This window comes from Pteronotus mesoamericanus, unplaced genomic scaffold, assembly GCF_021234165.1.
Source record: "Pteronotus mesoamericanus isolate MK-2021 breed Mesoamerican mustached bat unplaced genomic scaffold, CSHL_Meso_final contig_94, whole genome shotgun sequence".
NCBI lineage: Eukaryota > Metazoa > Chordata > Mammalia > Chiroptera > Mormoopidae > Pteronotus > Pteronotus mesoamericanus.
In genome coordinates, this window is record NW_026555285.1 from 42,670,969 (window position 1) to 42,690,625 (window position 19,657).

The window sequence follows — 19,657 nt, forward strand, 5'->3', positions numbered from 1 at the left end:
GTGCTGCATCTTTCCTGGGGTTGCTCTTCCGGTCTTAATTATCCATCGTTTTCTCATGGATGGTAGCTGAGTTTTTGTCAAATGCTTGTCTGCATCTAGTTAGGTGATCATATGAATCCTCTTATTTATTGCGTTAATATGGTTAAACACAGTTCCAAATGTAAAATCAACCTTGCATTTCTGGTATGAACACTACTTGGTCAATTACTCTGTGTTTTAACCCTTTTTACATATTGCTGGATTTGGATTTGTTAAAATCTGAGAGTTTTTGTACCTATATTTTTGAGGGATCTGGATATTATATAGTTTTCTTTTCTGGTAATATCTTTGGCACATTTTCACTTCAGAGTAGTGCTGCCCTCATAAAATCAGCTGAAATAAGCTTCCTTCCTGCTCTGGTTTCTCAGAGAGTTCCATAGAATTAGTGATATTTTATCTTAAATGCCTGATGGAATTCACTAGTAAATGCTTCTTAGCCTGCAGGTGTTTGGGGGAGGTTTCAGTTATTAATTCGAGTTATTTAACAGATCAAATGCAATCTAGATTTTCAATTTATTTTTGAATCAGTTTTGGTAATTTGAGTCTGTGAAGGATGTACCCATTTTATGTAGGTAGTACAATTTCCTAACATACATTTGCTCATATTTCCTTGTTATACTTTTAATGTCTTTGAATTTGTTTTGATGTCATGTCTTTCATTCATGAATTGGTAAATTGTATCATTTCTCTTTCTTATTGATTAGTCTAGTTACAAATTTCTCAATTTTATTGTTTTATGAAAAGAATAAGCTTTGTTTTCATAAAGTGTTTTCATTTTCTCTTTCACTGATTGCTTATTATATTCTTCTATCTCGATGTAATTTGCTCTTTCTTTTCTTGCTTCTTAAGGAAGAAACATATATCAGTGATTTTGGACTTTGCTTCTGTTCTACTAGCAATAATTAAAGATGTAAAATTTCTCCATATGATGCATAGCTGAATCCTACAATTTTGTTTTGTCATATGCTTGCTTTCATTAACTTCTAAATATTTTCTATTTTCCTTTGTGATTTCTTCTTTGATCCATAAATTAGAGACATATTGTTTAATTTCCAGATGTTTGAATTTTTCTAGATATTTTATTATATTTATACCTAATTTAATTATGTTGTAGACAACGAACTTACTCTGAATGGTTTTAATTCATCTTTTAAATTATGGTCCAGATTTAAGAGTGATTCCATGTGCACTTGAAATAAATGTACACTCTGCAATTGCTAGGTGAAATGACCTATAATGTCATTCAGATTAAATTAGTTGACAATGTGGTTCTAGTCTTCAATACCCTTACTGATTTTCTGTCTACCTGTTCTATTGATTATTGACAGAAGAATGTTGTTCTCTCCACATATAATTGTGGATTTAGCTATTTCTCCATTCAGTTCTATCAGTATTTGATTCATACATTTTAAAGCCCTATTATTAATTGCCTACACATTAGAATTAGAATTACTTAGACTTAGAATTACTAAGTCTAATTAATGAATTGACCCTTTAACATTAGAAATGTATCTCTGGCTCTTGCCATGAAATCAATATTTTTAAAATTACTGCTTATATGGCATATCTTGTTTTATCCCTCTTATTTTTATACAGCTTTTCCTCATAGATTTAGAGAGTTTCTGTAGTTTTTTTAATACAATTTAACAATCTCTGATTTTCAATGGAGTGGACTATTTACATCTAATGCAAGTGTTGATATGATTGGGTCTAAGTATACATTATACTATTTAACACTTTTACAGCATAAAAAAAGTCTAAGTGTAGGTTACTGTTTTTATTGCTTCTTTGTTGGTGTGCTTTACATAAATTTATGTTCCATTGTCTTCTCTCTTGCATAGTTTCTGATGAAAAGTTTATAGTTCTTTCATCTTTGACCTATCATAGTGTATATTTTTCCCTCCAGCTACTGTTATGAAATTCTAGTTATCACTGTTATTTTGAAGTTTCATTACAGTGTGCCTTTTTTTATTTTGATTCTACTTGAAGACTTGAACTTCATAGGTCTCTTTAACTTTTCATCAAATTTGAAATAACTTTGCCATTATTTTCTTAAATAATTTTGACATTCTCCCTTTGTGGACTCTTATTACATACATGCTAGAATTCTTTATATGGTCACATAGTTCACTGAGGATCTGTTTATTATTTTTCAGAATCTCTTTCTCACATTGCTTGATTCTGCATTTTTTTATTTCTATGATTTCAATGTACCAATCTGCTTCAGAAAGTTTCAATCATGTAACATTTTCATTTCAGATATTGTTTTGAAGAGTTAGTGACTTTAATTTTAGATACTGTTTTCTTCTAGAAGTTTTACTTTTTCTATATCTTCCATTTTTTTTATTGTTCAAATAAGTTGTCTCCATTTTCCTCTTACCACTCCCCCCACCCCACCCATCCCCAACTCAAACCTGGTCCTACCCCCTTGGCTTTGTCCATGTATCCTTTACACATGTTTCTTGATGACCCTTCCCTGATTATATTTCTGGTTATATTTTGCCTGCTTGTTTGGTTTGTTGATTAGGTTCCACTTATAGGTGAGATCATATTTGATATTTGTCTTTCACCATGTGGTTTATTTCACTTAGCATAATGCTCTCTAGATCCATCCATGCTGTCATGAAGGGTAGGAGCTCCTTCTTTCTTCTTTTTGCTTTATGTAATTGTATATATTTATAATAACCTATTTACAATCTTATTGTTTTTTAACTGTTGGCCTTTTCTGTATACTGAACTTTCTTCTTATTTTATGTTAAATTTTTTGCTTATTGGCACATCTAGAAATTTTTAACTGAAAGCCTCAGATTATGAACTGGATGTAGCTGAGTGTCTGATCTTTGTTCACTTCCTTTAAAGGGCATTGATCATTCTTCTGCCAATTAGTTAAGTTATTTAAGGTTAAGGATGATCCTTTGAATGTTTACTTTAACTTCATTATGGTATTTTTGAGTAGCTTATACCTGAGGGAACATTTAGCCACATTTCTAAGGAATAACCATCTTGGATTTCTAGTGAATGCCTTGAATAATTAATGAAGACTCTCAACGCTGGCTAGTAGGAAATCAAATACCATTTTCAATCCTGTTGTTCAAGGTCTAGAAACCATTCAGCTCACCACTCACTCATGCTTCCTTTGTCCAGCTTTACAGAGTTTCACTCTACACACATTCAATTTAATATTCAGAAGAGAATTAATAGGGCACCCAGGTAGATTTATGAAGACTTTTTTCTGTGTGAGTCGCCTATTTCTAATTTTGCACAATTTTCAATTATAATCTGCTTGGGATCCTCCTTGCTACCCTGAGGTTTAGAATATGCCTTCAAGGAGAAAGCCATGGTGGTTATAGAGCTAACCTTATTTTCTTACCCTTTCTTAAGAATCACAGTACCACACTGCCTATTTTCCAATATATGAAAACTATGCATATTTTCTTCTTATTTTCTAGTTGTTTATAATGGAAGGTTAAACATTGTCCCTGTTATTCCATTGTTGGCCAAGAGCAAAAATTTCTCACCATTATAATTTGATTTGAGCAGTGGGTAAAGCAGTATACACAGGAAACAATTTGACAGGGTGGGAACACTGTTATTAACACCAAGCATATAAAACATCAGTTTTGGATTTACTATAAAACAAATGCCAATTAAGTATAATATATCTTGTGAACTTGACTTATAATCAAATAACATGCTCACCAGTAAGAGCAATGTGGTTGAGTACAGGGATTTTAAAGAAAACTTTAAGAGCTTTTTTTTTATTCAAAATTGTATGCCTACAACTAGAAAATAGTTCTTAATGCAGATGATTACAGAGAAGCACAGAGATAAGGATCCCCAAATAATCATTCACTGCTCAAAGCAGTACTTTTCCAACTCACAGATGAGTTGATGAACAAATGACACAAACTGACAGCATACAACTCCATTCAAGGTTTAAGAAAAGGATTCATGTAAAAGGAAAGTGATATAAAGTTCAAGAGCGAATATCTCCTATTCTAAGACAAGTTAAATAAACAAAATAAATACAAAACTTCAATAATTACATGGTATAGTGGGATTGTGTTATAATCATGGAGCAGAACCAGGGAAAGACTAAGATCACACTTTGAGAGATTTACTTCACTATTCCTGAAAAACAAGAAATTTTAATATTAACTGATCCATGTTATCAAAGATTTAAAGGAAAATGTGAACTCTTGAAACAAAAGATTCAGAATGAGTTATTAGGTAAGAAAAAATGAAACATGTATTGACTAAGCAAGTAGTTATTGACTAAGTGAAGAAATTTAATGGATAATAATGCAATTGCAGACTTAACCTTGAAAAATAATTTAATATTAAATAAGAGATTATACACTACAATTTAATTAGGAAGACATCTTGAGAAAAATTACAGGAGGAAAAGTAAAGGGGAAAAAAGGAATTGGAATAAAGGTGATGGATATAAAAGGCTAAGAAATATGAGCTAGCAGGCAACTTGATGTGCTTAAAGAAGAGATGTGTACAAATGAAACAAAATGTATCTCTTTTTAGAAAAGAAGAAAAAACTTAGCAGTAATTAAGGAAGACCTGAATCCACCTTTGAGCAGACCTCCCAATCACAAAACAATAAAAAAGAGGAACAAATACCAAGATATACCTAAATGATGATATTCTTTAATTTCTAGGAGGAAACCTTACCTATGTAGAATAAAAAAGAAGAGAACATCTACCAATGAAAGAAAAAGAAATATGACTTGCTTAAACATATTCAGCAATCTCTTATAAAAGAGTGTAACAACTTCTACAAAGTTTTTATAGGAGAAGTCCTTGACAAAATTATATATTTATCAGTCCAGTTATTAACTATGGCTGAAGGGAGTAAACAGGCAACCTAAAAAAAAATCAGGAACTATGGAATTTGGTAGGTAGGTGTGTAGATAAATGATAGGTAGGTATATAAGGAGAGAGGGAAGAAGGAGGTAAGGGACAGGGAGAGAGAGAGACAGAGAGATATCCTAGGGGGAAAAAATGTTTAGAATGATACAAACAAAAGATTCAAATAAAGAACTTTCAAATGAAGAGCTTGTGGTGTGAACTGGCTACTCAGAAACACAGAGTAAACATAAATATAGATTTACTGTAGCTATTTCTTAAATGTTGGTAATGTTTATAGTTATTGAACAGCTGAACTACTGTAAGGGTTAAAAGAATGCTATAAAGAAAGAATTCCCATCATTTAACAGTAATAAAATTATATAATAAATTGGCACCAAAACCTAATATGTTGCCAAAAAGGAAAAAAAAAAGGAAATTTCATCATATTTTTGAATGATGGAAGAATTCAGTATCACCTTTTTAATATCAAAAGTTTTTAAACTAGAAAATACATAAAATATACATTTGGCTTATTATTTTGTTATAAAAGTAATAATTAACTGAACTGAAAAGATGCGCCATACCTATCAAATTCCTAGGAATAGAGGGTAAGAATTGGGAAACAGCTTAAATAGTAACATTTAGAAAGCAATGAAACCACAAATGAACTCTAGAGCAAACACACACAAGATGGAAAACAACTAAGTTTACCTATTAGGACAATAATGTATTATGACAATAAATGTAAATATGTTTGATTTCCATATGTAACAATAATTAATAGAACAATTCAAGACCCTTGTATGTGCCAAGCCCTAGACTAACATGAGCAGTGCAGACCCAATTCAAACCTTTATTTAGTTTGCCATATAACAGAAGACTGAACAGGTAATGAGAGTCTCCTGAATGCCATGCAAGAGAAATTCCAAATGCTAAGAAGACAAACCACAGAGAGAACTAAGTTTATCTCAAAAATCAGAGAAAGCTTCTGCACTCATGCTGGCAAATGCGTAGGGTTACCTAGGCCGCAGGAAGAGGGGCATTCCAGGCATAGAATACAACACAGGCAAAAACACTTTCGAAGAATTTTTTTTTTTTTTTTTTTTTTGGCTCAGGATGTCCTGACTTAGGCAAATGAGAAGGAAATTTTACATTGCAAATGGAGCAAGATAGTTCGACTAAAAACTTTTGAATACAAATTTTAAAATAATGAGTGGACGAGAAAGGCTCTAACCAGGAGTTTTGCCTAATCACATTTGCATTCCCACTAAATGATTCTGGAGGCAGTGATGAGAATGTATTAGAGCAGTTTTCTCAACCTCAGCACTATTGACATTTTGGGCCAGATAATTAATTCTTTGCTGTAGAAGAGTGCTCTGGGCATTGTATAATGATTAACAGCACCCCCAACTTCTACCTACTAGATGCCAATAGCACCCCCTGACTAGTTGTGAGCACCAAAATAACCAACAAATGTCCCTTGAGTGACAAAATTGCCCCAGCTGGAAATCATTGGATTGGAGGGAGTCAAAGGGATGCCGAGAGGCTGAAGAGCAGGCTGTTGAATGGACCAGACAAGAGGTGATGTTGGCTTTCACTAGAATGTAGAAGTATTAATGGGGGGGAAAGTGAATAAAAATGAATACCTGAAGGGGTAGAATTGATCTTAATTTATTTGATGTTGGAAGTGGAGGAGAAGGAGAATTCCGACGTTAATCCTGCATTTGTTGCATGGGCTGGGTGGATTAGTACTTCTGAAATTGGGGGGGAAACAGGACAATAAGCAAATATATGGGGAAGATCTTAATTTTGCTTTGGACTAGTTGACTCTAAAGTGTTTATGAAATATTCAAAGACTGATAGATGTAGATGATGATTATCTCTTGAGTTGTGGGGTTTGGTGTGATGACTTTTTTCTTTTCCCCATTTTCACTATTGTTTTATTTATTAAAGTATTCATATTATGAGTATGTATAATTCATACAATCAGAAAGCTATTACCACTTTTTTCCACTATGAAAAGCTAGTATGTAATTAATCTGAACATCATAAATAATGCATTTAAAAGTATAGACTCTTTAACTTTACATTATTTGATATCGTTTATTAGATATTAATATACCCTTTAAATTTCAGATGTTACATGTAGTATGTTTCAAGTCTATGTTTGTTCTCTGTTTTGTTTTTCTTGGAAACCTAATTATGTAACTAATTAATGATCATAATGGGTGCAATAGTGATGAAAGACCACCCAAACTGATTATTAGGTTACTATAGATGCCCTAAAAGGTCAAGTTGATTTTAATCTTTATCTTTTATATTCTTTTCCTTAATTCATCTAAATTAGGTTTAAGTTTTTATCCTCTGGGCCATTCAGCAATATGGATTTAAAAAAATGGAATCCATTTATTTCTATAATGAAATGCAGAAATACCTTTCATAATTTTTAAGAAAAAGATATCGTAGAAAATAATATTTCTCTTTATACAATTCATGGCTCTATACAGTGCTATACAACCACATTCCCAATTTTGCATAAATTAAGGGGATTCCAGAAACAGGAAAAAAAAAGAATTTGCATGTCAGTATTCAAATCCTTTAGAATTTTCTGCTTTGTGAGCACAAGGATCTCCAGTGAGAAAAAATTCCTTATTTTTTTCTTTACTTCATTTTCACACTGATTTAGGCAGGTAGTACATACTTCTGACAAGTACTTTGTTGGCAAACACTTTGTAGATGTTTCCATTGTATTTCACTCCGAAGAGTAGGCGGCTCATTCAAGTTGCCGCAGCCTGTAGCACTTGACAACGTAATTAATAAAAAGTCACTGAACTGTGTAAATGTTCCAAGTGGCCAAAAAGCCAACAGTCCCCACCTACAACTCAGCTTTTTTTCCTGAGACTATCCCAGTTCTAACTGTGATCTGATTCAGTTTGGCACCTGGGGACCTGATTGTTCTATTAATGGTAACTTCTTAGTAACAGACATTACAGATCCTCAGAGATGTTTGTCAGATCATAGCAGCTTCCTACATATGCTTGATTTTAACTATAAAAATAAAACTGTTTTTAAATAACACTGAAAATATCGTTACTACTTTGGCTAGCTCTAAATGTGAACTCACATGATGTAGATATCTGTTTTATTAGATGTGGCCTTCGGTCAAGCCTCTGTGTGGATACATTTTCAATATGTGTGTAATGAGGTGTTAAGGTTTATTAATTGCCAAGGGATATACTTCAGGAGATCTTTTACTTTGCCATTTTTTTACATTTCTGAACTAAAAACTTAAGGACAAATGTAAAACCTGTGATAGACTTACTCTTTACCATTGGATATAACATGTAGAGTCTACTGTCACTCTAGTATCAGCAGATAAACACAAACATGAAATGAAATAAAACCTTTAAAGAAATGATGACTTCCATAATTTCAGACACCCCCAGGTATATTTTAAAAACAAAGTATTAACAAAGTAAAAACAAAGTATTCAGGAATAGATTTAGTTATTCCAATTTAATGGTTGATTTTGAGGAGGGATTGAGGGAGGAAGGAAGGAAGGAAGGAAAGGAGGGAGGAAGGAAAGGAGGGAGAGAGGGAGGGTGGGAGGGGAAAGAGAGGGAGGAAGGGAAAGTTATGAACACAAAAAGTATTTGACTTATTTTAATTTAATAAGAGGAGCAAAATAAGGTGTTGACAATAGGTCAGATATGATAAAGCATTCTTAGGTCAATGAGAAGAATGTGGAAAAAATAATTTTGACTCGCGGTGTTGAGATGGGAAATTTTAGTTATAAGGAATTTGGTTCTTCTTTAAGAGCAGTAATATTGAGCTTTATTTTTGATCACTCAGATAAGACTGTATCTACACAAATTTCCCCAATAGGCATTAAGATATAATACTGAGAAGAAGTGTGTTATTTGGTCTTTTTTCCCATCACCAACTACTGGACCTGCCATATTCACTTATTGATTCAACAAATATTTGTTGGGTTACCATAGGCATGTGACATTGGAACCTCCTCTATAAAACTTATTCTAACAGGAGTGACAGACATTGAACAAGTGACTGCCACGAAGGTTCAGAAATAGATGGCTGGTGAACTGGGTAGATGGATGATGGATGAGTGGATGGAATGGATAATAAAATTGACCACCTGAGAAGGTACAAGAGGCTCTGCCACCCTAGGCTTTACTATAGTAGTCTGGTATATAGCAGATGCTGATGATGTTGTTCAATGTATAAATGATTGAAAATACCCAGAAGCAAAGGCAACACTGACCAGTATCATGGTAGGATACATGTTTGATAGAAGAGCTGGAAGAGGAAAGGAAATGACTGGGTTTTCCCTGGCCAAGTGGCTCAGTTGTTTGGAATGTTGATGTTGCCCCATACACCAAAAGGTCATGGGTTAGATTCCAGGTCAGGACACATACCTAGGTTGGAAGTTCAGTCCCTGGTCAGGGCATGTACTGGAGGCAAGAAGTCAATGTTTCTCACACATCTCTCTCTCTTCTCTCCCCCGGCCCCCCCTTCCTCTCTCTTTAAAATCAATAAACATATCTTCAGGTGAGGATTAAAAAAAAGAAAGAATTGGGTTAAAGAATATAAATGTGCATTCTGAGTCATGTTAAGAATGTTTGTGAAATGAGTGAGATTGCTTCTTAATAGCACATTTGAAAAGTAGTACACGAAATGAATTTAACTGCACGAGACACTGAAACTATAAAAATAAAGTGAACGATATATTTGTTGACCTCAATTTAGAAATTCAATTAATTAAAACATTACAGCCATCCTTATTTGGCAATGTGTTAAAAAGTTAATTAATTGTTATATTTTTGCTTTAAACTTTTCAGCCCATTGTTTTTGTTCCATATGAGACACAACTTTTCATTTTAGAAACTGAAGAGTTTGTTCAAAGTGATTGCTAATGTTTTCAAAGAAACCCAATTAATTACATCATTGTTTTCCCCCACCCAAAAGGTGAACTCATTTAGAAAACACATAAAGTTTAGGCAACATGAAGATTTAAAACATCATCTGTATTAAAACTAGAACTAGTTAACATGGCTTTGAAACAAAACTACAACAGCTTCTTCACGGTTGCTCTGAGTTGGACCACTCACCTACCCACTCACAGGCTGCCCTAGGCAGAACTCCTTATATGGAGCCTTTCCCTTTCAAACTTACTTCAGGCCAAAGTCAGAAGGCTTGCTTTCTACAAGCAGGTTAACTTCAGAGGGAAGGGTGGGGAAAGGCTGAGGACTGATTTCCAGTTCTTCTGCCAAACTCAACAATGGGGAAACTCACTCCACTTCACTAGGGAGAAGTAACTGTTAAGATCCAAGGTTGAGAATGTTTAGACAAAAAATATCTTTCTATGTGGAAATTGTCATGGAAGTCTCCTTCCACCCAAAAGTAATATAAGAAAACTAAAGTTCATCAAGGACATAACAAGCTCTGGAGTTCAACAGTTACAGAAGATGAAAGTACCTAATGTTTAGGAAGACTTCACCTCATTCCTAAAGAAAATCAATTATAGGAGCTCAGAAACCAAGAAGTTTTATTAAGTAGCTGAAAACTTTAATTAAAACACTGTAGTCATGCTTACTGATTAAATTTTAAAATCATGTGCATGTAAACATTTAATATGATGACCATAGTTTCAGAGACAATTGACTGATGTTGAAATAACTTTAAGTATACCATTAAATATGCTTGTTTTTTTCTCATAACCTATGCCTGCATCTATGGTGTGGGAAAGTGGTATACTATAAGGTTAAAGGTGTTGATGGGTACTACTGTTAGGCTGAGATTTCTGGCTTAATTTACAATTTTTTTCTGCTGTATTATCCCCTTTCCCTGCATTGCACATGCTTCACCTGCCTTCTTTCCTTGTGCCAAACATGTTGCCAACTCAGAGAAAATAAGGTATATGAAAGAGCTAAAAATATAAGTGGGCGGTGAGTCCTTCTCATTTTTGTTTCCAAAAACTTAAGTCCTGTAGAACATTTAGCAACTTTGTTTAGGAAAAAAAAAAGAACAAAAGGTAGATTGAAAGTAGAGGCAGGTTGATTAGAAGAGCTAAGATTTCTTTAACAATGTTTTTGACCACCCATGTGAACACTGTGTATCTCTTAGTGCTGGGGAGGGAAGGAGGACAGGGGTCTGTCAATGTGTAGCCAAGACCCAGAAAAGAACATCTTTCTGGGCCACTAGCATAAAGCCACAGACGGGGGCCCTTTGGTCAGGAACATTAGTTGTCTAAGGCTAGTTTGTGTGGACATATGACTTGGTGACCCCAAAACCCTAACACTATGAGGTCCAGGCACTTACATAGCCTTGAGAAAGGAGGGAAAGCCCAAGAATTATGAGGCTAGAATTGTGTGTAGACTAGTGGGTTTAATGTGGAAATTAACTGACACAGAAAATAAAGAGATGTGTTGTTTTTTTGTTGCCTGATTTGCAGACCAACATTTATACCCATACAAAATTCCAAGCATTTTTCAGTACGATACCTGATGATATTCAATTTATAGAAATTCAGCTGAGAATTTCTGTGAGCAATCAAAATAAAGAAGTTAATATTTATTTATGTAACAGCACAATAGGGTAGTGTACAAAGAATCAGACACGGTGTGTTTAAGTCACATCACCAATGTTGACTCTATTACTCTGGGTGAATCACAGTTGCTCATCTAAAATAATTCTTTCACAAGTATCCTGAAGTCTTCTTTTGAAGGAAAAGAGCAGGGAATTTCTACGTAATTTTTAAATCACACTAGTTCCAGGTATTATTATAATGATTATGACTGGAAGTAAATTAAAAAAAAAGAGGGAAAGTTTTACATGAGAAATATATAATTTGCTGGTCCTTAATTCAAGCCTATTGGCTTCTTCACTTCAAAAATAAATTTACCTATCACTGTATTTTTACATGCATTTTATTCAGCCCAAAAGGGATTGAGTACCAAATACACTATATTAGAAAATATAGACAGTTAAACCTCTTGAAGATCAACCAGCAGTTCCAGCTTGGAAATATCTGATGTTCATGGAAGGCGCCACTTTGCTGTACTCTCTCTGGGCTACGCTTTCCACAGCTCTCCTCTCAGGATAATATATCACTGGCAGCAGAGATGAAATAAGAAACAGGGTGACCTGTGAGGAGAGGAGAAGCCCCTCGCTCTACTGGAATGATCAGGGAATCCTTCAAAGTGGAGTAATACTTGATTGGTAATCTTACAGGTGGACAAGAGGAAGGGTGAGGTCTTGCAGGCAGAAGGAGCAGGAGAGATAGCATCCTAGGCAACAGAGAACGTGACATATTCAAGAAGTTTTCAAGCTTTGGATGGTTAGAGATCAGAATGGATGGGGCGGCGTGCTTGGAGTTGAGTCAGGAAAATGATTGGGGCAAAATATGATGGCATCTCAAGATCACTTTCAACTTCAATATCTGCCTGGGCCACCAAGTCCTGTCTGTTCTGATTCTGTCTGATCTGATATTTTACCCTCTGTTTGGTTGTTCTGATTTCAGCAACCTGGTTAGGGTTGAAATATTTCCTGAACATAAATAGCTCTTGAGTTTATCACCTACCTGAAAACTATACTCCACTCTTGCTTCAGGCTTCTTCCTCAAAGAACACTTCCTGAACTTCAAACTTCTTCTGTCCTCAGATTGCGTATTGAGCAATCTTATTCAACCTCCCTTTTTTCCACTGACGGGAGACAAATTTTCCCACTCTTTCAGTTCCACAGGTCAAAGAAAGGAAATGTCAAAACTTAGGTCAAATATCAATAGCAAATGCTGCTTGGGTTTACACTGAAAACAGAAGTTAGAGTGTCTTGATCAAAAGTGGTACCAAAATGTACTCCTTTTCTCACATTTATAAGTAATCTTCCAGTCCTCACTAGGCCAGCTATGTGAGCACATGGTCATCCTACATCTCCTTGCACATTTTTCTTTGACAGCAGGAATATGTAGCATACCTCCCTCCCTGGCCAGTCACAGAATTCATGTTACTACTATCCAGTACCAACAGGTCTGCTGCCAAAACCAGCATGGTGGGACGTGAGCTGCGTCTGGCAGCCTGGGTGTGGGGCTGCCTTTGAACCTTGTCGTCACTTATTAATCACCACGTTCTGCTTGAAACACGTTGGACTTCTACCAGCCACCAGGGTGAATTACAGTGAAACTCGCCATCTTTTCCTCCCTCTCACTTTTGTCTCATAGCATAAAACTCCCTTTAAAAGACACTTGCTTTTTTTTTTTCCTACAGAATGGAGCTCATTTCAAGTTTTAGATGTTTTCACTTAAAAATATGACATTCCTTCTTAGAGCAATGCTATCCCTCTATTATTAAAAGATGACATGTTTGCTTATGAAATATGGAAAGCAATATTTTCATGGAACAGCTTTATTATTTTAAAAGCAGCAAAACAGCAAGAAAAAATATCAAAATAAAAAATTCACATATAGTTTGATCTGGCAATCCACTTTCTAGAAATATATATCACAGATACCCTTACATATGTGCAAAATAACACATCCAAGAATATTTTTCCTAGCATTGTTTACAACAACAAAATCTAGATCTCCATTAAAAACAGGTTGCTTACAATCATGGTGCTGCATTCAAAAATTAAATAAAATGTAACTATGTAAAAGAATGTGGCAACATCGTCTATATTATTAGAAGAGATTACCACGCACTAGTGTATATCATTAAGGAGACCAATCCTCATTAATCACAGACTTTGCATTTGTGAATTTACTTTTGCTAAAATTTATTGGCAACCCCCAATCAGTAGAGGAATAACTTCTGCATTCATTTGTTAGCATGCACAGAGCAGCAAAAAACTGAGTCACCAAGTATATACATTCCAGCTGAGGTGGAAGAAGGTGACTGTCTTCTTATACCACTGCTTTTCCTATAGACAGGTGGTTTTTTAGGGAACCTATTTAGTGCCACACTTTTGTGGAGGGATTTTTTTGTGGGTGATTTTTGTTTAAAATGGCCCCCAAACATAGTGCTTAAGGGCTGGCTATTATACTAAGCACAAGAAGGCTTTGTTGTGCCTTATGGAGAAAATATGTGTCTAATGTAAGAATCAGTCAGGCATGCATTATAGCGCTGTTGGCCATGAGTTCAAAGTTAGTAAATCCACAAAATATGTTAAATAAGGTGTCTTTAAACAGAAAGATACCTAAAACAAGGTTATGTGTTGATTAGTTGGTGAAAATGTGACCGAAGGCTCACAGGAAACTAACCTTGTATTTCTCTGAGGAAGATTAGCTCTATATTTGCTGATTTGAAGTCAGTGGCAGCTTCAGAGAGCATAAATACTGTGAATAATGAAAACTGACTGTACTAAGTTATACAGTGGTGTGTGTGATATGCTATCCATATGTCAAAGGGAAATAAAAGAAAACTACGTATAAATATACTGTATTTGTAAAGACACAGATGTGGTTACGGTGGAGATCCATGTGGAAGGAAACCGGGGGATCGGAGGTTAGATTTTATTCACTGTGCAGAATTTCATATCAAGTGCATATATTACTGAGTCAAAAGAAATAGAAGTAAATGTTATAAAAAAACAACAGATTTTACTTTCCACATTTACAGTGTTTTGAAAAGTGGCCTCTGACTTGTGACTAGGGCAAAAGAAGCAAATTCCTTGAAGAGGATTATGATTCCCAATTTCTAAAAGAGATACTTTTATAATCCCTTAACCCTAACTCCTGCCCCAGGAGCTGCCTTCCCTGGTGCTGTCCACGCTCGGTGCTGAAAAGGGCCACCAGATCGCGTGCGTGTATCTTTAGCCAAGAGAAAAGCAGATACACGCTCTTCCAAAATTTCATTTGGGAAATAGAAGGAGCAGAAGAGATGGTTAGAGTTGACTTGTTCCGTAACAACATATGGCTCTTTATTGCTACCCTCTTACAAAAGAATATTCTGTGAGTAGCACTAATATGAGCACAATCACAGAAAATTAACTTCAGTTGTCTTTATAGGAATTTGAATAATACTGAAATCTTGTTCAAGGCAAAAAAAAAAAAAATTATACGTGCTCAGCAATGGCACACTAATTTTGGTCAGATTTTTTTGTTTTGTTTATGTAATGAGGGACCAGAGAAACAGAGGAGAGGGAATCCAGAGATGAAAATGAAGACTGGATGGATTCTGTAAATCTGTTTCCATAAATGTAAATCAGGGATAAGGGGATGTGCCCACAGCATATATAAATACAGAGCAAGCTCTGTGGTAGTATCTCTCTTTTTCTAGCCCTTTTAGGATACAATGAAATCAGGGGTGTGTCGGTGAAGTGGGAGCTGTCTGTAGATAGTTCTGGCAATCACAGCAATGGGGGTACAGGGGGTGGGCAGAGATTTCACAGAAACGGGACAACATCAGGTACCAAGACGCTTAAACTGATGAGCTCATCTGTTATTGCGGCATTGTAGGCATACAAGGATGTGACATGTTTAAAATCAAAGTTTATTCAGTTTATCACATGACTTACCCCTACCTGAAGTGGCTAATAGCAAAAACCTTTCAGTTAACCCAAAGGACCTGAGACAGAGAAAATATGATGGAAAAAAAATGTTTTTCCCTTGCTAGTAACTTTAAATTGAATCATTAAATTCAGGAAGAGCTTTCCTGAAATGAATGCAGATGCAAATCAATTAAAGATAGAATTAAATTTTTCAAAAGAGAATATTCTGAAGTGTTGGATGTTGTGGATAGGGCCTTCCCTGTTTGGACACTTCTCACTTGATTTTCGCAGTTAAACACTTTGCACAGCATATAATAAAACGAATATTTATTTGAGGCTTTACAAAAATAATAAAAGTGCTCCCTCACTATACATTTTTTCTTCACCACCACTACTACCACCAACATACATTTCTTTTTCTCTTTTTTTAAATTTTTAAAAATATTTCACTCTTGGATTCCTAATTACTAATCTTGGCTTCCATTTTGGTTTTGACCACTTTGGGGTTTGCAAGTTTGGTTTATTGGCTGCCTTTGATTTTGGTGGAACTACCGAGCTGGTTAAAAATATGTGTTTTACTTTTGATCCAGTGATTCCCCTGCTGGGAATATACCCTAAGAACACCAAAACGCCAATACAAAAAAACCTATGCACCCCAATGTTCATAGCAGCACAATTTACAATAGCCAAGTGTTGGAAGCAACCTAAATGCCCATCAGTAGATGATTGGATCAAAAAATTATGGTACATATACACAATGGAGTACTACGCAGCAGAAAGAAAAAAAGAAGTACTAAACTTTGCGACAGCATGGATGGAACTGGAGAGCATCATGCTAAGCAAAATAAGCCAGGGGGCGAAAGACAAATACCACATGATCTCACCTATAAGCGGAACCTAACCAACAATACAAAGATGCAAGGAAAATATGACCAGCAACACTGAAAGGAAAAGAAATCAACAGAGACAAGAGGGAAGGGGGGGGCAGGGAAAGGGAAGGGAAGGGGAAAGTCAAGGAACATATAGAAGGACTCATGGACAAAACCAAAGGGGAAGAGCTGAGGGAGGGAAGGAGGGAGGGGGCAAGGGAAAGTGGTGGGGGGGGAGGCAGAGACAAATGTATTTAATAAATAAATAAATAAATAAATACATGCTTGGGGGGGAAATAAAAAAAGTAAATAAAATAAAATATGTGTTTTAATGTCATCAGGAAAGACAAATTCCTGCTTCACCATTTACTAACTGTGTAACTTCCCTATTGCTATTGTAGCCAATTACCACAAATGTGGTGGTTTGAAACAACACAGCTTTTTATTTACATTTCTGGAGGCCAGAAGCCAGAACAGGTTTCACGGGGTAAAATGAACTGCCTGCCGGGATGCACTTTTTTCTGGCTGCTTTCGGGAACAACCTGGTCCCTCGCCCTTCTCACATCTCAAGGCCGCCTGCATCCCTTGCCGCATGCCCCCGCCCCCGCGTCAAAGCCAGCACTGTACTCTGTCTTGCAGCTTCCCTGTGACCCTGACTCTCTGTCCGTCTCTTTCACTTGTACAAATCCTTTAATAAAATTGGACCCACACAGACAATCCAGGATGTATCTCCCTCTTACCATTCTTAATAATTGTATCCACAAATTACATCTATATTTGCCCGGTAAAGTAACATATTCACAGTTTCTGGGGCCTAGGGCATGGATATCTTGGGGGCGAGGGGAGGTCATTATGACGCCTACCACCCTGACTTTCTGTTATTTTTCCTTAAGCCTGCTTCCTTGTCAGCCAATTTATCTCATTAAGTTCAGCTATTCATTTGGGAAGATTAAAGGAAATCTAATTTTAAGTATTTCACATTTTTAATTTGCCCTCGCCAAATAATCTTCTAAGCCAGCACTATTGGAATCTGAATTTATTGTGGCACTCTCTTCATACCAACCAAAGACGAAAGGCAGTTGTGTGGTTAGGATTTCACTCCCTTTTCATTGTATGGCACATCTCAAATTTTCCAAATATCACCAAAAGTGGTTTCCATTATTCTAAATGACCTATGGTAAAGCTATGCCATTCAGAAAGAGAGTCACATTGAGTAGAATTACAGTGTAATCCATAAAAGAGTGTTGCTCAGAAGAGGGACAGACAGGTTTAGACTCAGACAGTCCCGACATCACAGCCACAACCGGTACGTGTGCTGAGTCCGTAATGTCGTGTCTCTACAATCCACCCAATAGACTAATCATTGCCGGCTGGGAATCTGACAAAGCTCCTGGCTCTGGGGAAATGGGACTAAGCAAAGTAGCTCTCAGGAATACAAAGACAAGACTGAGGAAAGTCGGATGATGTTCAGAAAAGGGGACCCAAAGAAATCTGTGGACAAGGGAAGCCCAGCAAGATTTTCTGGACTTGTTTTCAAAGATAGACTTATCAAGCCTCCATCCATCCTCTCCCTGTACACACACTCTTGTCATTTTAAAAGAGACAGAAAGAAGAACAGACAGGGGCAAGCAAAACAGTAGTTTTAATAGTCACAAGGAATGTTTGTGTCAAGGATGATAGTTCCTAATCCAATTGGTTATCAAAGGATTCTTGAAAGGAAAATCATTTCCCAGGGAGAAACACAAATTTCGCGCTTGTGGCTCAATGAAGAGTAATGGAGCTCAGACCCAATTCAAGACTCGCCCACCATCCTTGTAAGAGACATTCCAGAGTCTTATGCTCTGTCGTTAAGAGCCATCTCAGTTGGTTCCTGGTGAACCTCCAGGACAGCTGAGCTTTCTAAACTATGACCAGTCTTAATAAAACAAACACTAAGGTATTTAAATGTACTTGAGTAAGGGAAAAAGAATACTGCTTTGACGAGCACCAGGTGTACCAGGAAAGGGAGTTTAGAAGTGAGATTTTTATAGGCTTTTTATCCTCTTCTCATTGGTTTCAAGCAGGCTCTTCAAGGAAAGAAACTGATGGGGATTGGACACAGTTCCAGACATCATAGCTCAGGACTGGTGGACATAGTAAAGCAAGGGTCTTAAAGTAAGTGCTGAGAAGTAAACTTTTGTTTATAAAGTAACCTACTTGAAGAGATGAGCAAAATAGAGCTGTCATAGATCAATTGATTTATAAGAATTTCCTAAAGCAAATAGTGAAGCTATTTATTGATTTATAGTCTTATCTTTCCTGGGCTGGAACAAACAACTAAGTCATGTTGACACAGATGCTCTCAGTCCTTAGTTCTAACAGTTATGTCATATTGATATAGGTGGTCATATTTCTCAGCCATGTGGCCACCCAGCCAAAGACACATTTTCCTACCCTCCCCCACCCCTGCTTGCAGGAATGTGGGTCCATATATCTTGGTTTGGGACAATGGGATAAGGGTGGAAGTGATAAATTTAGCTTTAGAGTTGTATCCTTCAGAAGAAAAACAATGCACCCTCCTTCTTTCCTTTCACCAAACCACAGAAAGAAAACTTAAGTTGCAGGTAGCAGAACAGAAAAATAATAGAGCCCCAGGTCCCCCCATCCCCTTTCGTCCCAGTGATGATCTACCGATATTCGGACTGTTACAAAGAACAAAAATGTCTGGCTTATTTAAGCCTCTCTTTTGGGGGAGTGCTTTGTACCAGCTCAACCAGGATCCTAACTAAAACTGCCTCTCAAAATTCTCATGTCCATCACTTTGGTAATTTGACTTTTCCTTTTCACTTGAAAACCACGCTCACTCCTTACACACATCCTATCAGCAATCTTTCACCTTAATCCCTCATCCTCTGACTGCTCTCTGCCGCCAGACCCATTCTCCTACCTGAAGCCACCAGCATCTCTTGCCTAGGCTCCTGCAGTAGGTGCCCATCGATTCCCTGCTTCTGCATGGGATGCCTCTACAAGCCATGCTCTATCTGACTAAATGACTTGAGTGTCAACTCTCATCCTTCTTTTCTTCACTCACCATGCTCCAGCCACACTGGCCTTCCTTGAATTCCTTGATAATCCCAAGTTACTTGCTCTGTAGTTGTCCTTTTGCACATGATCTTTCTCTCACCTGGACCTTGCCTTCCTCTGATCTTTTTGCTGTCTGGCTTCTCATCATTCAGGTCTCATTTCAGTCATTGCTTTGCATTTAAGCCTTCCCTGACCCCCTAATCTAATATAACTTCCTACAAAATTAAGCTCCATGAAAGCAGACCCTTGTCTTGTTTGCTCATCCATCGCAATTCCAACATCCAAAAGAGGACCTGTGATGAGGCACATATGATGAAATAGGC